The sequence below is a fragment of the Dasypus novemcinctus genome, chromosome 17, assembly GCF_030445035.2.
Source record: "Dasypus novemcinctus isolate mDasNov1 chromosome 17, mDasNov1.1.hap2, whole genome shotgun sequence".
Lineage (NCBI taxonomy): Eukaryota > Metazoa > Chordata > Mammalia > Cingulata > Dasypodidae > Dasypus > Dasypus novemcinctus.
The window spans coordinates 85456030-85477563 of record NC_080689.1 but is presented as its reverse complement, the minus strand read 5'-3'; the positions used below and the strand labels follow the sequence as shown (position 1 = coordinate 85477563).

The following is a 21534-nucleotide window of genomic DNA, read 5'->3' as shown; positions in this document are numbered from 1 at the left end:
GGTCATATTTCATTTCCCAATCCTGAGGACTCTGGCATGGCGATGCCCACTTCACTGCAATTGACAGCAGCTTTGTCCGTTTTTTAATTGGGTTGTCTTTCATTCTATATATGTCGACCTTCACGATACTTTATATTTTCTAGATAGAAAACCCTCATTGGATATATGGTTTCCCCATATATCCTTCCATAGAATTAGATTGCTTTTGCTTTCATTATAAAGGCATTTTAGGCACAAAGGTTTATAATCTTGATTAGGTCTCACTTATCTATTTTTCTTTTGTTGCTTTTGCTTTGGGTGTAAAATCTAAGAAGACATTGCCCTGGAGAACTCCCTCCCACCCATGCATTCCCAATCAATGATACCTCACTCCAGAGTTTCCAACAACTGAGGGAGGGCTGAGTTCCCATTCCGGGAAACTCTGCCCCACTCCCCACTGGAGCAGCAACAATACCCAAGTACAAGGGCAAAGACCAGTGAAGAAGGATGGTCCAGTGATGGGCCCTTGATACTGATGACTATGTTTATGGGCCTAAGTGCTTTAAATTACAAGTAGGCCTAAACTGTAGGGTGCCTAAGAATTACATCCCAAGAGCCTCCACATTGCTCAAATGTGGCCACTCTCTAAGCCAAACTCCACATGTGAGTGCATTACCTTCCCCCCAGTGTGGGATATGACTCTGGGCATGAGGCTCCCTGGTGCTGAGGTATTACTACCAACACCTGCTGGTGATGTACCTAGAAAAAGACCTTGAATAAAACGGGTAAGTGGTAAAGACAGATGAGTTTATATGGCTAAGAGACTTCAAAATGAGTTGGGAGGTCTTCAGAGGGGTTGCACTTATGCTCATCTCAGCAGGATCTCAGAGACAGCCAAAGTAGGTACAACCCCAGGGAAGGGTCCTTCTGAGGGGTACAGACACACCCAGGTTCTCTGATCATGACAGATGGCTCTGGAGTTCACTGCCTCGTCAGTGGAATTTGTGCTCCTGAGTGTGGAGTTGGATTCAGATGTGACTTCTCTATGCATGCTTCTTCTGTCACTTTTCCCTTACCTGTGATAGGTGCTGGGTTTGGTATATGCTCAGGAGACTTGAATCTCTGGACTGCCTATATGCCAGCTGGGCCCTGGGCCTCAGCAGAGTTGTAACACTTACTCTCCTTTTCTTTGGACTTGCCCATGTCAACTAACAGGGAGGTGAGGATAGTCAACCACTGCACCAGGGAACCAAGAGAGTGTACAAATGCAAGCGGGAGAATTCCATCCATCAGCCATGTGGGATCTAAGCCCCCTTTTGATTTTAAAGTTGGAGTGGACATGGCCATCCCAGGGTCCTCAGGATGCAGGAATAAAATAGAATGGATTTACTGGTATTCTCCTATAGAATTGTCATGACTCTAGCATTGGAAGAATTAAATTATTTCATTGATGTGAAGACAGTGGCCATGGGAGTTGCCAAAGGCAGGGACGGGGGAAAAAGAGGTGTGATATTGGGGCATTTTCAGGACTTGGGAGTTCTCCTCAATGATATTGCAGGGACAGATGCGGGCATAATATAACCTGCCATAACCCACTGAAAGGACTGGGAGTGAGTGCAAACTACAAAATAAACTATAATCCATGCAGTGTAGCAATGCTCCAGAATGTGCTCTTCAAATGCAATGAAATCTACTGCCCTAATGAAAGAAGTTGTCGATTGGAAGGAGTGTGTGTGTGTGGAATGCAGTATATGGGAACCTTTATATTTTTTAATGCAATAATTTCTGTGATCAATGTATCTTTAAAGTAAGAATGATAATAATAAAAAATATTTTTAAAAAACAAAACTAAATATTGCCCAACTCATGGTTCTGAAGAACTTCTTAAGTTTTCTTCTACAAGTTTTATGTTCCTAGTTCTTTTAAGTCTTTATACGTTTCAGTTAATTTTTGTATATGATATGAGATAGTTGTCCTCCATCATACTTTTACATATGGATGCCCAGTTCTGCCAGCATCAGTTATTGAAGAGACCATTATTTCCCCATTGAGGGTACCTGGCATCCTTGGGAAAAATCAATTGGCCATGAAAGTGAAGGTCAATTTCTGAACTCTCACTTTGATTCCATTGATCTATATATTTATTCTTAGGCCAGGACCATGTTTTTATGACCACTGCTGCTTTGTAATAAGTTTCAAGTCAAGAAAGGTGTGTCCTCCAACTCTGTCTTTCATGATGGTTGTGACTTTTCAGGATAGCATATCCTTCCAAATAAATTTGATGATTGTCTTCCATTTCTGCAAAGCTGTTTATTGCAATTTTCATTGGGATTGCATTGAATCTATCATTCGTTTTTGGTAGAGTTGATATCTTGGCAATATTTAGCCTTCCAATCCGTGAGCATGCAATGTCTTTCCCTTTATTAGGTCTTTGATTTCTGTTTGCACGGTTTTGTAGTTCCCATACATAAGTTCTTTACAACCTTGGCTATATTTATTCTGAGATAGTTGATTTAATTGTAATTGGAAATGGATATTTTTCTTCATTTCCTCCTTGAAACGCTCATTACAATCATTCACAAATATTACAAATTTGTGGGTGTTTATTTCATAGGACATCACTTTGCTCAATTTCTTTCTTGCTCTAGTTAGTATATTTGTTGTAGATTTATGAGGCTTTCTATACATGGAATCTTGTGGTTTGCAAATAGTGAAAATGTTACTTCTTCCTTTCCAATATGGATGACTTTTATTTATTTTTCTTCTCTGCTTGCTCTAGCTAGAATGTCCAGTACAATGCTGAAGAGCAGTGGTGACAGCGGGCATCCTTGTTTTGCTCCAGATCTTAGAAGGAAAGCTTTCGATCTTTCACCATTCAGTATGATGTTTGCAGTGGTTTGTTCCCTATATGCCTGTATTAGTCAGCCAAAGGGGTGCTGATGCAAAGTACCAAAAATCTTTTGGCTTTTATAAAGAGTAATTATTTGTGGTAAAAACTTACACTTATAAGGCCATACAGATTCCAACGCATGGCTGCTTCCCAACCAAAGTCAATTGCCATGTGTTGAGACAAGATGGTGGGTGTTCTCTGCCTCCTTGTTTCTTCCTCTTAAGGCTGCCCGCCCAGTTTCTTCCAATCTCAGCTTTATGCTGGCATAGGGCTTGTCTCTCTGGGCAAGCAATCAGGCAAATGACTCATCTCTCCTCAGGGCTCCAGAACTGACAAAAGTTCTCTGTTCCTTGTCTTCTTCTCTCTTCCTGTGTGTTGTCTTGAGTAAGAGTCCTTGATAAGGGGGTGGGTACTCAAACATGAGTCACACCCTCCTGACTTGGTTGAATCAAAGCCCACATTTCACAGGTCAATTTTTAAAATATATTTTTATTTATTTTTAAAAGATACTTAAGATTACATAAAATGTTTCATAAAAACAATATAAGGGATTCCCATATGCCCAACTCCCCACCCCTCCCACTTTTCCTCTCATGAACAACTTCTTTCATTAGTGTGGTACATTCTTTGCAATTGATGAACACACTTTGGAGCATTGCCACCAAGCATGGATTATAGTTTACATTGTAGTTTACATTCTCTCCCACATAATTCTGTAGGTTTTGGCAGGATATATAATGGTCTGTTTCTGTCATTGCAGTGTCATTCAGGACAATTCCAAATCTTAACTGGTAATTTAGTTAAAGACCTCTGTGGTGAATCTAAGGCAATCAAAGTGGGTTACACTCAGAGGAACAGGCCCATTTACAAAATAATGTCTTTCGGGGGTTTACAAACATAATGACGCTTGGGAGGTCCATTGGTTATTTCAAACTGCCACAGTGTTCATTCTCGTGTAGAGGGCATTTCCTTTTATTCTTACTTTTCTAAGTGATTTTATGAGGAAAAAAAACAGGATTTTGTCACATGCCTTTTCCACGTAAATTGAGATGATCATTTTTGTTCCCTTTTTGTCAATATGGTGTATTATATTAACAGATTTTCTTTTTTTGGAACCACGCTTGCATAATGGGGATAATTCCACTCCTTTTTATGACTAAATAATATTGCAATCTATGCCTGTATGTGTGCGTGTGTGTGTGTGTATACCATGTTTTGCTTATCTATTCATTAGTTGATTGATAATTTGAGTTCCTTCCATCTTTTCACAATTCTGGATAATGGCCTTATGAACACTGGTGTACAAATATCTTTTCATGACCCTGCTTTCATTTCTTTAGGGTATATATCTAGTGGTGGATTGCCAGGTCATATGGTAGTTCTATACTTACATCTCTCAGGAATCCCCAGTCTCTCTTCCATAGCCACTGGCCTTGAAAGAGTGTTCCTATTTATCCTCATCCTCTCTACATGTTATTTTCTGTTTTTAATAGCAACCATTTTAGTGAAAAGGTATCTCACTGTGGTTTCAATTTGCATTTTCCTAAAGGCAAATGGTGTTGAGCATCTTTTCAAGGTCCTTCTGGCCCTATGCTTATCTTCTGTGGAGAGCTGTCTTTTCAAATCATTGATTGGAGGTTTTTGATGTGGATTTCATCTCTTTACTTGTAACTGCTCTGTTGAGACTTTCTTTTCTAGAGTCACTGTAGGTTGCTCATGTGTTTCTAGGAATGTATCTATTCCGTCTAGGTTTCTAAATTGTTGGCATACAATTGTGTGCTCTTAAGATCTGTTACAGCTTGATGTTCTTTTGTGACTCTCAGAAGATCAAGTAATTAAACTATACATGCCTGTGAGCGTGTGGTTCTTTGATTGGACTGCATGATTTCAGAAATAGAACCTCACATGTATGTCGTATTGATTTTTGACAAGTCTTCCAAATCCACTCAATGGTGGAAAGAATAGCCTCAATAATGATGCTGGAGAACTGGATATCCATATGCGAAAGAGAGATGGAAGACCCCTATCTCATATCATGTACATAAATTACCTGAAAATCTATAAAGTCTTAGAAGAGGTAATGTTGGGAGCAGTCAATATGAGTATACACTGAGTTCAGCAATGCCAGCAACATGGCCGCCAGAGCAGAGCCCACTTCCTTGTTCTTCTTTGTCCCTGCTCCTTTGTTCTCCGTTTCCCGCCACTGCCCAGACTGATAAGGCAGTGTGCAGGCTCAAGGCGTGAGACTAAAGTCTGCCTTCCACCCCAGCAACAGCAGCTACCAATCCCTAAACCCTGCCACTTACCCCAGCAACAGCGACAGCCAATCCCTAACCTCCACCTCTCCCTATTCACTGCCCCTTCCCAAGAGTATATATGCTTTGTTCCCTCAATAAAATTTTTGCAGCTTGATCAGAACACTGTCTTGCTGTCATTATTCGTGTCTCTTGTCCCACTGTTCTTTCTTGGCAGGTTTAGAGCCCTCATTACCGTCCCACAGGCCGGGACAAGGTAGAAACATTAAACTTGTACAAGAAAACATAAATACGGCCTTCAGCATCTTGTGTTAGGAAATGTTTTCTTAGAATTTATACCAAAAGCACAGATAGGAAAAGAAAATAGATGAATGAGACCTCACCAAATTTAAAAACTTTTGTGCCTAAAATGACTTTACCACAAAGACAAAAAGTCAGTTAATTCCAGGGTAGAAAATATTTGTAAACCATATATCCAATAAGGGTTTTATTTCTAGAATATATAAAGAACCCTAAAGTTCAACAAACAGTGAAAAACAACCCAATTAAAAAATTGGAAAAAGACTTATGTCCTTCAAAGATGATGTATAAATTTCTAGAAAGCAGGTGAAAAGAGGTTCACCATCATTAATTATTAAGATATGTTACTCAAAACCAAAATAAGATACCATTTCATACCTACTAGAATGACTGTTAAAAAACACAAAACTGAAAATAAGTATTGGAGAGGATGTGGAAAAACAGTAGTACCCATTCATTGCTGGTGGCAAAGGAAAATGGTCACAGGGCAGCAGTTGGACCTCGCAATATGGAGAATACATTCACTCTGAAAATTCTGCGATGACTCATTGGTATGGTTATCTTATGATACATATATGGCTCATGGTTCTAACAGTCACTCTGTGCCCAGTGAGATTTGAAATTGGTAGCAGATGGAAAAGCTCCCACATTCATTCCTATGGTTCATAGAGATGGGAAATCTCAATTGCTGCTTGAGAGATATGATCACTGACCTACTTAATTAATCCAACCCCCCCAAATATGGTTATTTTTTTCATAAAATATTCTTTTCTTTCTTTAGTTTATCATCTCCAATTTGTCCTACAGACTTTTATATGTGTTTTATGCTTCTCTTAGTGTTGAATATATATATTAGGTCCTTCTGTCAAACTCATTGCCTTAAAATGAATCTCCCTTTAGAGAAATTTAGTATTTCTTATGATTTTCTGTATCTTTCACTCTCTTCCTCATGGCCATGTCCATTGTGATTTTTTTTTTTACCAAGGAAGGATGTAGTCATTTATTTATTTCAGGTTATATAGTAAATCTGGAATTACTGTGATCGAAAGTGAGACATTTCACATGATGAGAAGTCTGAAAGCTTGTTTTTAACATACTTTTCAACTTCTATTCATCTTGAAATGAGTATATAACTAAGTATATGTGGGGTCTGTTCCTTCCATTCACATAATTAGTTTTCCAAAACTAAAAACTTGAATTTCTAAATATCAATTTATGAACCAACATGCACATTTGCTTTTATCCTTGTGGGCTAATCTAAAATTTTCATTTTTACATAGTTATATATCAATGCTTTCACCTATCCATTTTCCTCCATAATGGTAAGTGTTGGGAAAAGAGAGGACATTTTCTCCACTGTGCAGTGAATAGTCTTTCAATACACAGTGATATTCAGAAAATTAGTTCAATTAACTCATAGCAATTGATAGATAACCAAGTACTTAGGCAGTTTCCACACTGAGAAAACATAATATATATAGATAAAAGAGAAATAGAATTTGCCAGTGGATAGCCCAGTAGGTCAATTTTTGTTTGTTAACAAACATTCATAAACAGAAGCACATTGTAAGAGTCAAGCATTGTTACATGAGTAATTCACAAGGTGCATTTCTAATATACTGATAGTTACTCTCTATCTTCCCATCTTCCACAGGTGATCCGTTGGAGGAACTTCCTAATTCCAGGGCAGATGTGTAGAATCCATATAAGACCAAGGTAAGACTTCCTTTCTTTGTTTGAAATTGATGTGTTACTTTCTAGGTTTCTTTTTCAATCAAGTTCAGATTTGAAAACCTGATTATGTAAATAATAGAATTCAGTACTGTCTGATTGTGGGTAGTGGGCATAGATAGACTCTCTAACTAACAGATACCTGGTGACAGAGAGGCTTCAGTTTTGGTGGCCTCGGGTGGGAGACTCAAAGATAGAAGACCTTTTCCTCAGTGACAAAGTTTCCTCTTTGGATTAATAATTTTTGAATTGCCTACCAAAAAGGAAGAGAAAGAAATAACTTTTAGGAAATTGTGCATCTTTTCAAATGGTGTCCTCTACTCTTGATTTTGTGTTCTTTGACTCAACCATGGTTTCTCATCTGATTTTCTAGAGTAACTAAGAAAGCAAAAGACCTGTGTAAACAGTACACAGCATGATCTGATCCTCATATGTTCTTTCTTTCATTACAGGTGGCCTCAAGAACAAGAGAAAAAGGTGTGTATTTGGGGATCTCTCACAGGCTGAGGATAGAAAAGGATGGAAATCCAGATGAGTCCCATTGGTTTTTCCTTGATGGTTTTAGTGGGGAAAACTGGTGTAATTCCAGATTCCATGTGAGAGTAAGAATTGGGGTGTGGTGAGAGAAACCGATCTCAAGTGTAAGAATTTGAACGTTTCTGAAGTCCCTGGAAGCAACTCCATTCCACTTCAGTGGTATGGATTTGTTTGAATTAGAGTTAAGGGATGTCAATGAACAAGTCTACATCATATTATTGTATATCTGAGTATATATATGTGAGTGTGCTTGTATTTCTTCATACTAGACAGTGTTATGTTTACACAGGAAAATTATCACTGTCAACTCTGACAACAAAATACTTCCTTCTGACCACAGCAAAATTTACTATACTAACTCACTGAACTCTGATCAAGCCATATGTGGTGTCTGTGTTTACTATACACACACATCAGATGGAAAAGAGAGGCACAGAGACAACTGTCAACAATGTTACTAGCTTCTATGGCTTAGAGCTAAGATATGTACCCAGGCATGTGGCCTGAATGTTAAAACTGTAAACATGCACTTAAAACTCAGACATGGTAATATTACACAACATACATGGGAATACTAGACAAAATTAGCATCTGTTCATGTATTTGAAATTTTGCAAGCCTGTAGAGTACCCAACCACTGCCCATTGTTACAAGATACTGCCAGTATAACATAACCCAGGGCCCTTCTCAAAGCATCTCACTGTAAATTTCCCATTCTTTTTGCCATCCACAGATCTAAGAGTTCAAGGTCAACACTTAAGAAAGTCAACATCTGTTAGAGTTGGGTCACTCTTTATTCCCTGATGAATCTAATTATAATTGGAGAGATACTTTAGTATATTTCATAACATTATTTTCATGAGGCCATGAAATGCTCCAATCTGACAAGCCATGGGCCTCACATACAGCAGCAGGTAAGAAATAAAAATCCCCCTGGGTTATTTTGTCCCCCAAAATTCTTTTTTTGCCTGTGTCAGTCTTTTTGAAGAGTCTTGTCCACCTGGATTAGAGACCCTCTATGCTCAACCTATGTCTACTCTCCTGAATGAGTGCTTATTGCCGGTGTAGATAGAGTGCCAGATCATTTCATGAATATACACACGTAACAAAAAAGGAAGCCAAGAAGGAAACTAGTATATGAAAAAGAGCAGTTACTTTTAAATGTTAGGATTTCAATATTTTAATTTTCAATATTTGATGACCTTTATAATAACAGTTTACTGGTTAAATACAATAAAATATTGTGCCCAAAATTCAATAATCCAGTTCCCCAATTGAATTTAAAATTTCATTAAGTGATGACAAAAGCAGAGGCAGCATAAATGGATCTGTGTAAGGTGGTTTTGGAAGGTGTAAAGAAGCTATTGGAGGTTAGGCTATGCTTGCAGCCAGATGGAGTTATGGGACATAGTGTCATAATGCATATTTTAGTATTTACACATTTGTAGATTGTGTTTCTAATCCCTTCAGATGCCTTAGTTAGAAATATAAGGAAACTTTTTCATATTTTCCCTCAACCTTTCCTTTACCTATCTTTTATTTTATTTTACATTTTCTGGTTATGAAACATCAATAATGATCAATTTGATCTATTTTTTTCTTTGTGTTTTACATCATAAATTAATTTTTTAGATGGTTTACATAATAACACAAATTAGACATTTAAGGTGTTTCATTGTTTTGTTGCAGCAAAGTCAGGAGTACTGAATAACAGAGAAACTCAAATCCAGCACTCAGACATGGAGGAACAGATTTATTACATGTGGGCCCAGAGTAGAGTCGATGTCCAAATTCTGAGCCCCATTTTTCATTTTCTGTAGGTTTATATAGGATTTCAGGTGGGATCGGCATAACTTTTGCTAATTGGCTAATGCACTGCTTGGCAAATTTTGCAGGCAGGGTTTCAGAAGCAGAATGCAGGTGCAAGGCTGCACTTTTAAAGGCTGATTTACAGATGCAGGGGCAGAAATTACTTGTTAGATATTCTCCTGCTAGGCCATGTTTTCACAGACTGATTTACAGAAGCAGGGGCAGGGGTCACTCATTTGATGTTTTCCTGCAAGGTCATATTTCCCTGAGGAAGATGCATGTTACTCCTATTTCTGCTGTTAATAGGTCTAAGGCTCTCCTGTTTTGCAGGGCTACTGTGGCTAGTGAGTTGACTTGGCTCTGGAGGGAGACTGTGGAGTCAACAACATGTTCTATGCCCTCATTTAATTCTCAGGAGAGTTTGTAATAAAAGTTGAAGGAAGAACCTAATCCTCCCAGTCCAGTTCCTATTTCTGCAACTATACCTGCTCCTATAAGGGTGGTGGCAAGCAATGTTTGTTTGGCCCACTCTTGGTGCATGTTAAGGGCTTGTTCTACCTCATTTTCAGTATATACTGACACTTTTGGTGTTAAGAACACCATGATGCAATTCCCTGTCCAATTGGCTTCTAAGCATCTATATGCAGTGCTCCCACATAGGAAGAACAATCCTGGGAGGTTACACTGGGTCACGTTGTTTGCTAGGGTTTTACTGGCAGTACATAAGTTTGCAGGGATTTTCCCAACCAATTCTGGTGTTAAATCAGAGTTTTTCCCCAGATAGCAGGTTATGTTGTTTTGATTGCCTTCTGAGAGAACTAGCTGGATGTTGAGGGCCATGGAGCCAATAGGGGCAACTACATTTTTAATTTTAGCTAAGGTTTGTTTGGGGGTCCACCCTGGAGGAGATGGGGTGCCTACAAGGTTTTCTCGAGAGGGGCAGGCACAGTCGACAGATATTGGTGTCCAGGTGAGTGTTAAGGAGGAGGGTATTAGTGGTGTTGACTAGCTGCTCCACCTGCTGAATGGGGGCTATGAGCTGAGTAAGTTGGCGGAGTCATTTGAGGTTTGCCCACTGATATAGATATTTGGGACCTTTGGCTAGTCAGATGAGTTTGGCGCAGATCTGTTTTAGGACTTTTTCCTGGGCTTGGTTGTGCATTCCGCCCCCATCAGACATGTCTATTTGTGGGCGATAGGTCCAGCCTACAGTTTCCCCTGGTTTACCCCAGGTTTTGCAGTTGGCCCAGTGTTTCATTACACCCATCCAGAACTTTTGCCCATTTTCTGAACATAGGGTAAGAGTTTGGATATCGTAACATTTTGCTGTCATGTAAGTGTAATATTTAAAGGCAGGCACAGGAGACCATTTTTTCTTGAGCTGCTTTAGCCTCTGTGTCGCAGTGGATACTATGGCCTTGTAGCACCCAGTACAGTGGGGGTAAGCATTGGCAGTGGCCCCAAGCCAAGTGAAGAAAAACAACTTAAAATAGCAAAGCATCCCACAAGACTCAAGTACACTATTAAGATTAGTGTCCTTTCAGCTACACTCCAGTCTCTGGGAGGTGTAGCTTCCAGTCCAAAACAGGAAGCTGAGCAGTCCAAAGAGTAGTAGGAACCACAGGGAACAGGAGTACATCTAGTTGGGTGATGATGATTCTCGGTGGCTCTGGGCAATTAGGATTTTCAAGGAAGAGTCAGGTACAGGGTAAGCTATCCAGTAGTCTTGATTTTTTTTTTTTAAATTGAAGTGTGCCCTTTTAACTCTAGTATGATGAATCCAAGAGACAATACCTGAAACTTTAAGAGCAGTGGAGTTACAAGGATAACAGTATGTGGGCCCATCCAGGTGGGCTGGAGGGGCTCCTTTTCCCAGTCTTTTACCCAAACTAGGTCTCCAGATAAGTGTGGGTGTACTGGGTGGCCTAATGAGATGGGATCCGAGACAGGACAGTTTTGTGTATTTGGGCCAGGGTTTATCCTTGTTGTTGGCTAAGTTCCCTTGAAGGAAAATATTAGGACCAGAGAAAGTGAAAGGGGTAAGAAAAGAAAAATATAATAGTAGTATTGATAGTGAGTGTTCGCAAAAGAACCATGTGAGATCTAGGAGAATGGATATACCTATAATGAGATCGTAAACTGAATATGGGAAGGAATATAGTATGAGTTAAAAGGTCAGTGTGGTCAGCAGAGAGGGATAGAGAAAAGAAAGGACAAAAATATAAAGAGTGAATAAAAGATAGAAAACAGAATAGAGGTATTAGAGATAAAAAGTCAGAAATATTGGCGACTAACCAAAGAGAGGTGGAATGTAAGAGAAACAATAAATGATGGAGGCTAGAAAGATGTGAAGGAAAGGGAATAGCATTGGTAGCCAAAATCAGTACACACAGAAAAGAGGAAATTGAGGATGAGGAAGCACAGCAAAGAAGAAGTGTTGCCTGCAATATCTAATATTAAAAAAGAAAAGAAAAAAGAAGATAATGAAAAAAAAAGTAAAAAAGAAGGGGGAAAAAAACAAGCAAGAAAAAAAGAAAGGAAAAAAAGAAAGAAAAAAAAGGGCCACGGTGGGATAAAGAGGAAGGAAAAGCAGTAAACAAACCAAAAAAAAAAAAAAACACACACACACAAAACAAACAAGCAAAGCCTTAAGCAAGGAATGCTCTTTGCAATTGAATAAACTGCTTAGGAGTCTGACCTTCCCCCTTTTTCCCTTCCTCACTTCCCTCTCTCCCAAGGTAATATGAAGGCTGTGTGAGGGTTCCGGTAGGACATTCAAATGGGCCCCTGGTGAACCAATTCACCTCAGAAAGTAATGTCTCTTAATTTCTTGAGAGAGAGCACCCACCTCTTGCCAGGGACCCTAAATATACTATTGGAAGCCTGCAAAGCATGTCTTACTGTCCCTCTCAGGTGTGCTACAGGGGGACTAGTTAATTTTTTGACTCCACCTTCTCTCAGACCAAGTTTCCTATCTCCGCAGGGCATTTAGGTAAATCAGGCTCTCTCAAAGAATTTGCCTCTCCTCTCTTCCTAGCCTCTCCCCAAGTCAGCTGATATGCTCCTCCAAACTCAATAAAATGGGGGACTGGATAATTGAACCCACACTCCTTGGACCCCTCTGTACCTCCCACCTAAACCCTCCCATTCTTGGAGATAGTCCATGACAAGAGGACAAGGGCAATGCCGGATTTCTGGGAGGGCTGGGCTTGAGAAACAGAGGCCCAGGAGGATGTGGAGTTGGGGTACGTAAGTCTGTGAAATGTGGGTTGCAGGGGTTCAGGAAACACAGGCTTGGGGTTCATGTGTTTGGGGAACTTGGGGCTTGGGAATGCTGCTGTGTGACTGGTAGTTCTCAGGGAGCACTGAGGCCCTTAGTCCTAGGGGGAAGGGATTTGTTTTCCCATGGCTTCCTAGTTCAGTGTTAGAAACCCACAGCTTTACCTTGAGGAAGCCCTAATTTTGTTGCAGTATCTCTAGATTGATGTCCAGACACCTCCTGCTTTGTAGGTTCCTGAAACAGCCCACTCTGGCAGGATTCTGTCACCACTTAGCTGGTCCTTTTGCAGGAGAGATGATGATGGTGCACGTATTCGGACACCATCTTGTACCACCTCCCCTCCCTCTGCTTCTTATTTGTAAGCATTTCTTTGTAGCACTTCCCTTTCTCCATCTTTATAAAAAAATAAAAAAAAATTTCTCCAACTTCCTCACCCACTGTATTTTAACTTTGCACACATTTCCAAATCTACCATGCATCTTGAATTAACTCATGTAACTCTGAATTGCCCAGGCAAGCAGTTGTGCTGGAAGGCAGAAGCCTTGAACCACACTGTATGGAGGGGCTCCTGTGAAATTGTTTCTAGGCTGGGCTCTCCCCCAACAGGTTTTTTCCTGCACATGTCACTCTGGAAATGCAAGTGTGTTCTCTTCCCTGGAGTTGGCTACACTTTTTTAGGAGGAGGAGCATATTTATATTGTTTTTTTTTTCCCTGGGAATACACAGAAGGAATTCAAAATGTAAAAAAAAAAAAAAAAGGAGGAAGGAGGGGAAAAAGAAATGTTAGTGTGGAGTGGTAGGATGAGGAGAGAAAGGAAAACAAGTTGACATGCACTCAGATGACTTTTTTTAAAGATTTATTTATTTATTTCTGTCCCCTCCCCCACCTTTTCTGTTATCTGTGTCTATTTGCTGTGTCTTCTTCCTCTGCTTCTGTTGTCAGCAGCATAGGAATCTGTGTTTCTTTTTGTTGCATCATCTTGTTGTGTCAACTCTCCATGTGGGTGGCACCATTCCTGGGCAGGCTGTACGTTCTTTCACACTGGGCAGCTCTCCTTACGGGGCGCACTCCTTGCAAGTGGGACACCCCTACGTGGGGATACCCCTGCATGGCTCGGCACTCCTTGCGCGCATCAGCACTGTGCACGGGCCAGCCCCACACGGGTCAAGGAGGCCTGGGGTTTGAACCACAGACTTCCCATATGGTAGACAGATGCTCTAACTGCTGGGCCAAGTCTGCTTCCCTCAGATGACTCTTAACTTACTCTTTGACACTACAGGAAATTCAGCATTCCTGAACAGTTTAGTGGACTGGATTCACTTGTGTGTGAACATGGAGGTGGAGATAAGAACTGGAAGGTAAAAATAAGTTCAGGTAAATGAAGCGTGTCCTGAGAACCTCTCCTCAGGGACTAGTAACCCTTTCAACATAAGCCCTAAGATTGCTCAGTTATAGCTTCCCAAGACACCTTAATTTGGAGGAGAGGGTTCTAGCCCTGTTCAGGACCAAATTTTGACCTCCAATCCACTTAAACTCAACCAAGTCCCTCCCTTCGTTACTGAGTTCTGTGAACACTGTTGAGTGACCTTGAGTGCCACCAATTCAGGTATCTTAGAAAAGGGTGAGTTAGATTGAGGTAGTTTGCCTGGGCAGATAATACCATTGGCTAGTTGGTATATACTCAGTAATTGACTGTCTCAAGTTTAGGTGGCTAGAAGTAAAGTCTAGGTATTAGCCTGGTGATATATTCCCTGAAGCTGGTGGCAGCTTTCCAGCAAACCCTTACTTGACCATTCATTTAATAATATATCTATACATGTCTCCTGCTCTGGCTCATGAATTTGTCTACACTTCCTCTCTTTATAAGGCCTTCATGCATATTGAATTAAGGCCACCCTTAAGGGATAGCACATTGGCATTCCCTTCATTAAGAAGATTCTTGATGATCCTGTTCATGTATGAGTTCACATCCCTAGTAGTGGAGGTGAGGATGATACCATGGCTTTATGTCCAGACTTCATTCAATTCATAGTCAGAAAAAAAATGATCTGGGGTATTTCTCATGCCAGTAGGGCTATCTGTAGCTCTATTTTCTATCTCGGTGGGACCGGACTCTTTTAACTCCCTAAGCCATGGGGTTCTGAGCCTCTGTAGTTCCCTATTCACATCCAGGTTTAGCTCATGCACCTTTTCTCAAGCTGTAGTTCTTTAGAAGTTATTTATGCAAGTAGGATTCAAACAAACATAAAACCTGAATGATATTTCTCTTCAGAGCTTACTTGGGATGACAAAAGTAGGTAAGATTACATGTCACTAATGTCCCCTTATTTATTTTGCAATACTGTTATTAATAGAATAACTTTTTTTACATTATAATGATTAGTGTTTTAAATATTTACATGTTGGAATATCTTAATGTAAGAGAATGTATGTTTTTGGTATCACAGTATAATTTTTTAAAAAACAGAATGCACAGGTAAGCTTTGTGTTTGATTTAGAAAGAAAATGTTAATTAGGAAAAGTAAGAGTTCTAGGAATCTCTCCTTTCATAATGTGAAACTTCCAAGACTGGACTATGCTGAGGGTCAGGGTGGAGGGGGCAGGGTTATCACTTCCATGCATGTCCCTTCCATGCATGTCCTGTCACCTGGCCCAGGTAAATAGGACTCTGTCTTTCCTTCAAGAATACTTGAGCCCCACCTTTTCCTCTGCATCAGTTTCACTCTTCAGAGGACATTCACCTTAAGGGCATCCAATCTAGCAATCAGGTCAAATTCCTTTGCTTGGAAATTTAGAGAAACTGTCATAGACTACACTAGGAATTCAGTGCCTGCTGGATCTGGCTCCTGGGAATATCATGGACCAAAGATCACTTCTCCAGGGCCTGAGGTGACTTTTGGGTCCTACAACCCATTGCGGAGAAATCCCAGCTCTGGCCATCTCTGCACCATCCCATGGATTCCAGATCCTGCATTTGTATTACAGATCCTACAACTGACAGCTGCAAATCTCTTGCGCTGGAAGCCTCAGCCTGAGGCTGAGAAGAGTTGGAGATCTTATGGTGTTTGGAGATGCCTCAGTGCTCACCTTTTTACTCTATTCTGAATCAGCCAATTTACAGACAGTCGAGTTTCTACTTCAAAAGTTTTAGGTGAACTTGTAGAAATAGGTTTTAATTTTACATATCTTATTAAACAGCATTTGATCTTTGCTAGTTACATTTATTATTTATCAAATAAATACATACATAGAAACACAACCTAAACAAAGTTAGAGCTATATAAATTATAATCATTTGTCTCCATATTGACTCCCAGGAGGGTCACACACCCACTCATAGAATCCTCATTGAGTGTTAGATGAATAAATAATTGCAAATTGGGTGCTTATCATCTGTTCACCTGTCACTATGTTTTAGAAATTTAATTTACTGAAATCTGTTCACTAACCTGGAAGGGGCTATGTCAAAAATATTAACCTTAGTCTAGCAGGATAATTTGAATTTCAATATCTTTTTGACTTACATTTCAGTGTTGCTGGGTATAAAACCATGATTCACATTTCTTTGGACAGATGTTACTCCATTTTCATCTGGCACAAAATCATGCTTTCAAAAATGGTGATGAGATTCTAATTACTTTAAATAATGTGTATAGTTATTCATTTTTTCTTTAGTCTGGATAATTTTCCTAGAATATACCTTGTCTTTAGTTCTTTTAAGTTAATGCTCAGCAAGTACTTTTGATAGGCAACTTCAAAGAATTTCATTCCCAAAAAAAACCAAATTATAATTTTTAGCATTTGTTTCATGTCTTTCCTTTGGTGTACTGGTTCAGGGACTTCAGTCTTCCTCATCTATACTGTTCCTCATCTATTGACATATTTTTTTCAAATCTTTAGCATTCATTGTTTAATTTCTTTTCAACGCTTCCCACTTTAGACCTTCTCTTTTTTTACTTAAGCATTATATTGTCACACTATTTCTTATCAACTGTATTTTGATTTTGAAATTATATTTTCCATTCTTCTTATTCCCCATGTCTTCCATTTTTCTTGAGTTCTGTTTTACATTTATGATATCTTATATATTTTTTCATTTTCTACATGCCTTCCATCTTCTATTCAGAAAGTACATTTCATTACATAATATAGCTCATGAGGAAAAACTTTCATTCATTTGTTGCTGTACTTACTCCTTTTCTCCCTATATTACCTTGGTAACTGAAAATAACATGAATTTTTTTTCTGTTGGTATTCATACAATTAAAAAAAAGAATAGAAGTGGATTCAAAATAACTTTCCCAACAACAAAGGTTTGTTTCTCTTTGCAGATTTTTTATTACATTTTTTCATATGAAAGCTTTCCCACTGATATTTCCAGATTCTATATTTCTACCACTCTTAAAAATGGTTCTCCACTCTCAATACCTCTATTGAAACTTTTGTTGTCCATTTTCTTTCTCTGACTACTGAATATTCCTTTTAACACGTACTCCTCTCTTGAAGTGAAACATATATTACCACATTGCCAAAATCTAGTCACTCTATAAATGTTGATATAGATTCAAAATCAATTATCTAGAAGTTATTTTCAATTAGATAACTACATTTTATTTCATGCCTTGTCTTATTTTTATATATGTATATGTATTTCATTCCTACAATCATTAGATTTCAGTTTCTTAAATTTATTTTATATGGAAATTACTTTGTTTTTATACTTTATATTAGAGTTATTTGAGTACAGAGTTGTTAACTTTCTTTCCATTCAGTTTTAAATCAATCTATTTTTATACATATTTGGTTTCAGCAATGGCAGTTCTTCAGGAAATTTTAAAAAATTCTATTGCTATGGATTCATAACCACATAGGTTCAGTGTCTTCTTGATCTGGACTAGAATATTACCACCATATAGTTTTATAGCTATCGGGCACACACAGAGACATCCCCCAAAGTAATCTTTATATTTCCCATTGTCCCCAAGGATTGTCCTTAATACTTCCCTTCCCTCCATGAAAAATACTGTTTTAAAAATATCTCTAGAAAGAACATGTTCATCTAATATGGTTTCCTGAATTTTTAAAATTTAAGAACACATCAAAACATTTCAGGCATATTCTACCACAATCTTTTTATTATAACCTGAGCATAAGGACATTAGTAAGAATTAAGCTCTCCAAAATCATAAAAATGTAGGTCTTTTACAATTAGCTCACATTCTGGTATTTCAGAAATACACTCACAGGTTTCCTATATCCTGGGACTTTCTGCTGCTCATGGACTAGGTGGTCACTGTGGAAGTCCTTCCACCCTGTTAACAGCTCTATTTATATGACCCAGGGTAAAATTAGACTCAGTTGTGAAATACTGGAAGTCTTTTGCATGAGGTCATGAATACAATAAATTAGCTCACTTTCATCACTGCTATTCAACATTGTACTGAAAGTGCTACCCAGAGTAATTGGGGAAGAAAAATAAATAAAGCTATCCAAATTGGAATGAAGAAGGAAAGCTATCCTTATACACAAATGACATTATCCTTTATATACATAATTCAAAAGAATCCACAACAATACTACTGGAACAAATACAGACATTAAAGCAAACACATTGTATGAGAAATACACACAAAAGTCAGTTTTGTTTATATAATATGACAAAAATTAATATGAAATGGATTTTTTAAAAATCTATTCAATTAGCCTATAACAAATAAAATACCTAAGAGTGAATTTAATGAAAGGGTAAAGCAACTGAAAACCAGCAAAGATACATGAATAAAACTAAAGAAGACCTAGGAAAACAGACATCCATCGTGCATGGTTGGCAAAACTCAACAATGTTACAATATCAACACTAACCACAGAGAACTAGATATTCAATATAATAGTTATAAAAATCCCAACGCCCTTCTATTTCTTTTTTTAATGGAAAAATTGATTCTCAAATTACATGGCATCAATAAGTGGCTTGAGTAGGGAAAAAATCACCTTTCTCTTTTGTGAGGTTGGAACAGATTAATTTATATGACATGAGGAGATCCTTCATTGAGATATGTCAGACTTAGATATATAGAAATTTGTGGAATCCTCTGAGAATTATTGGGTTCACAGAAAATGGGGTTGTAATTCTCCCTCCGAATGGAGGACAACTATTCTCTTATAAGTCTCCTGGAGACTAAGAGGCAGGATGCAAAATATCTCTAGGAAATATGCTGTATCTCTCCTTTGGGGCATTTTCATTGAGGCTGGGGGCAGAGTAGGTTTCTCAGAAGGAAGTAGAAGTCTTGAAGGAAACAATACTTCACCATATCCCCTCCTCTCTATACACTAAATCACAGGACCTGCAGTGAGTTAAGCACAAACAAGTCATTCAGCATCACTAGTGACTAGTTAAATTCATATGAAAACTAGAAGGTTTCACTGCTACATCTTTTGGAATGGACAAGATCTGGGAGAGCAAGGACTTAAAGAGTAACAGTGCACACAACAGGCTGCTCAGAAATTTGTTCAGGTCTTTAGTCAGGAAAACAATTGTTGTCCACCTCTAGGCAAGCTCTGATACCAGTGATTGTACTTTTCAACTCCAGCATTTCAACTTCAGTTGATTTTATACTTTCTACTCTCTATTGATAGTCTCCATTTGGTAAGACATTATTCTCATATTTTCCTTTTATTCATTGAACATATTAAAATTGTTAATTTATTATCTTTGTAAGTTAAAAATCTGGCTTCCTGAAGGATAGGTTCTATTAATTGTATTTTCCCTGGTGTGTAGGACATTCTTTTTTGTTTCAGTGCATGCTGTGAAAACTGGATCCTTCAAATATTTTAAGGTGGCAAGTCTGGAAACCAGATTTTCAGGAATCTATGGTTTGTAGTGACTTCTTGTTTTAGTTATTTGCTTCTTTAGTCACTATTTGGCACTAAGTTTGTGAAGTCAGTATAATTTTTCATGTATGTTCACTGAAATCTCTGTCCCAATAGCTTAGTGGTCAGAGAGTGAATGACAGAAAATTCCACATATGCCTAAATTCAACCAAAAATTTAAAAGTCCTTGCAGATATATTATATGTGTGCACTGGAACATGGCTTTAACACTAAGCCAGCTATTTTATGACTCCACAACCCCACACCTCCTGTTTGTACAAATCTTAATGTTCAACAAGAGATGATCATTTAGGACTTTCTCAGGCCTTTTCTATGCACGTGCCCAGCCCTTCTATGCACATAGTTTCTAGATACCCAGAATATATTGCAGCTTTTCAAAGTCTTTATTGGCCAAAGCACCGCAGTACTCAGCCTTCTTCCAAAGCATTTCTCTTACTCTTTTGCTGCCACAACTGTGATCCTGTGTGCCAAGTGGAACTAACTAGTCTATTTGCCTTTAATGTTTATGTTTTGTATGAGTACCTCCTAGCTAGCAGCCTGAACACTGGGAGAATTCTGAGTTACATGAAATAAATGCAATTATTTTAAAATCATAGTACTGTCAAGTTCTACTACCTAACATACAAAGACCTAAGTAAACCTGCTTCTTTCTCAAGGGTAAATACTTTCAAAAGAAACAGTCCTAAAGTAACCATAAAAGGGTTATCAGACAAATTTCCTACTATTTGTGTAGTCAGTGAGAAAGGTAAGATCTTGCAATGAGTGGAAAGATAGGAGTTCTCAGCAGAAAAACAGAACCAATTAAAACATGGAAATGAATATTTAGATTTGAGCACAACACACTGAACCTAAATTAACAGAGCCTAAAAGAACTGTACATTATTAAAATTTTTAATATTCATTCCAAAGATGGAAAGATGGAGAAAGAAGTTGGTATAGAAAAAATATATGAGTTGAAAGTGATTGAACACCCTGCTACTTTGGAAAAACAGATTCACAAAGCTCAGAAAATATCCCCACGAGAGAATATAATCAAAGAACCAAAAATGGAGTCAAAGACAAAATCTTGCAAAGTGGCAAGGATAATGATCCACATTTCATGTTGGAAAATAACTATTTGAAGGACGGTGATTTTTGTGATTTCATACAGGCCAGAAGAGATTGAAACTTTAAAATGCTGAAAGAAAGGAAATGTTATTAACCAAGGAAAGTCTAGACAGCAAATGTTACTTTAGATTTGAAGGGAAAATTATGACAGAAGGACAGACTTGAGAAGCAAGAGAATTCATCAGCAGAGTACTTGCTCTATAAAGGTGTAAGAGGACTACTTCAGGCTGAATAAAAATTATGCAAGAAGGAACCTTTGAACTTCAGGAGTAAAGGATGAAGTATGGAAATGGAGGCTATATGGGTCAATGAAATTTTCCAGCATCAGAAAGTCCAGAAATGCAGGAGATTTGTGGGGCTTGGTTGTAGACTTTTGCACACCTGCATCCAGCTGTGTTTGTGCATGCTCTTTCCTGCATTGCATCCCAGGCACAGGTCAATCAGGATGGGATTTGCCTTTGACCAAATTTTCTTGCACCAAAATTATGTATCCATAGACACATGCTTTACATTGGCTCCTTATGGACAATTACCTGGCCAAGCTTTGCCCCTTCCACCAGCTCACAAATGCACCGAGGACCTACCAGCGACAATCGGAGATCAATCTTTTTTGCTCTAGAAGTGAAAAGTTGACACTGTGCTCTAGAGGTCAATGAGGGACTCATCCTTCCTGGGAGAAATGGGTCTCAGAAAAAATGCTCCATTCCAATAGAACAGAAGCAGCCCTAATCAAATCACTCAGATGTATGTTTCA

General features: G+C 38.5%; 2 protein-coding genes and 1 long non-coding RNA gene across 7 annotated transcripts in view; 2 read left to right on the top strand and 1 right to left on the bottom strand.

Moving 5' to 3' along the window:
- Positions 1-8598, top strand: part of LOC131274054 (uncharacterized) — a 36206-nt gene extending 27608 nt beyond the window's left edge. Inside the window, exons 2-4 of the long non-coding RNA XR_009181263.1 lie at positions 7079-7140; positions 7608-7632; positions 8426-8598. This is a non-coding gene — a long non-coding RNA (uncharacterized lncRNA). The remainder of the gene's footprint in view (positions 1-7078; positions 7141-7607; positions 7633-8425) is intronic.
- LOC131274051 (protein IWS1 homolog) overlaps positions 1-21534 on the bottom strand; it is a 113147-nt gene that overhangs the window by 25517 nt on the left and 66096 nt on the right. The gene's annotated exons all lie outside the window — the stretch shown is intronic.
- Positions 1-21534, top strand: part of LOC131273793 (protein IWS1 homolog) — a 119928-nt gene that overhangs the window by 65386 nt on the left and 33008 nt on the right. The gene's annotated exons all lie outside the window — the stretch shown is intronic.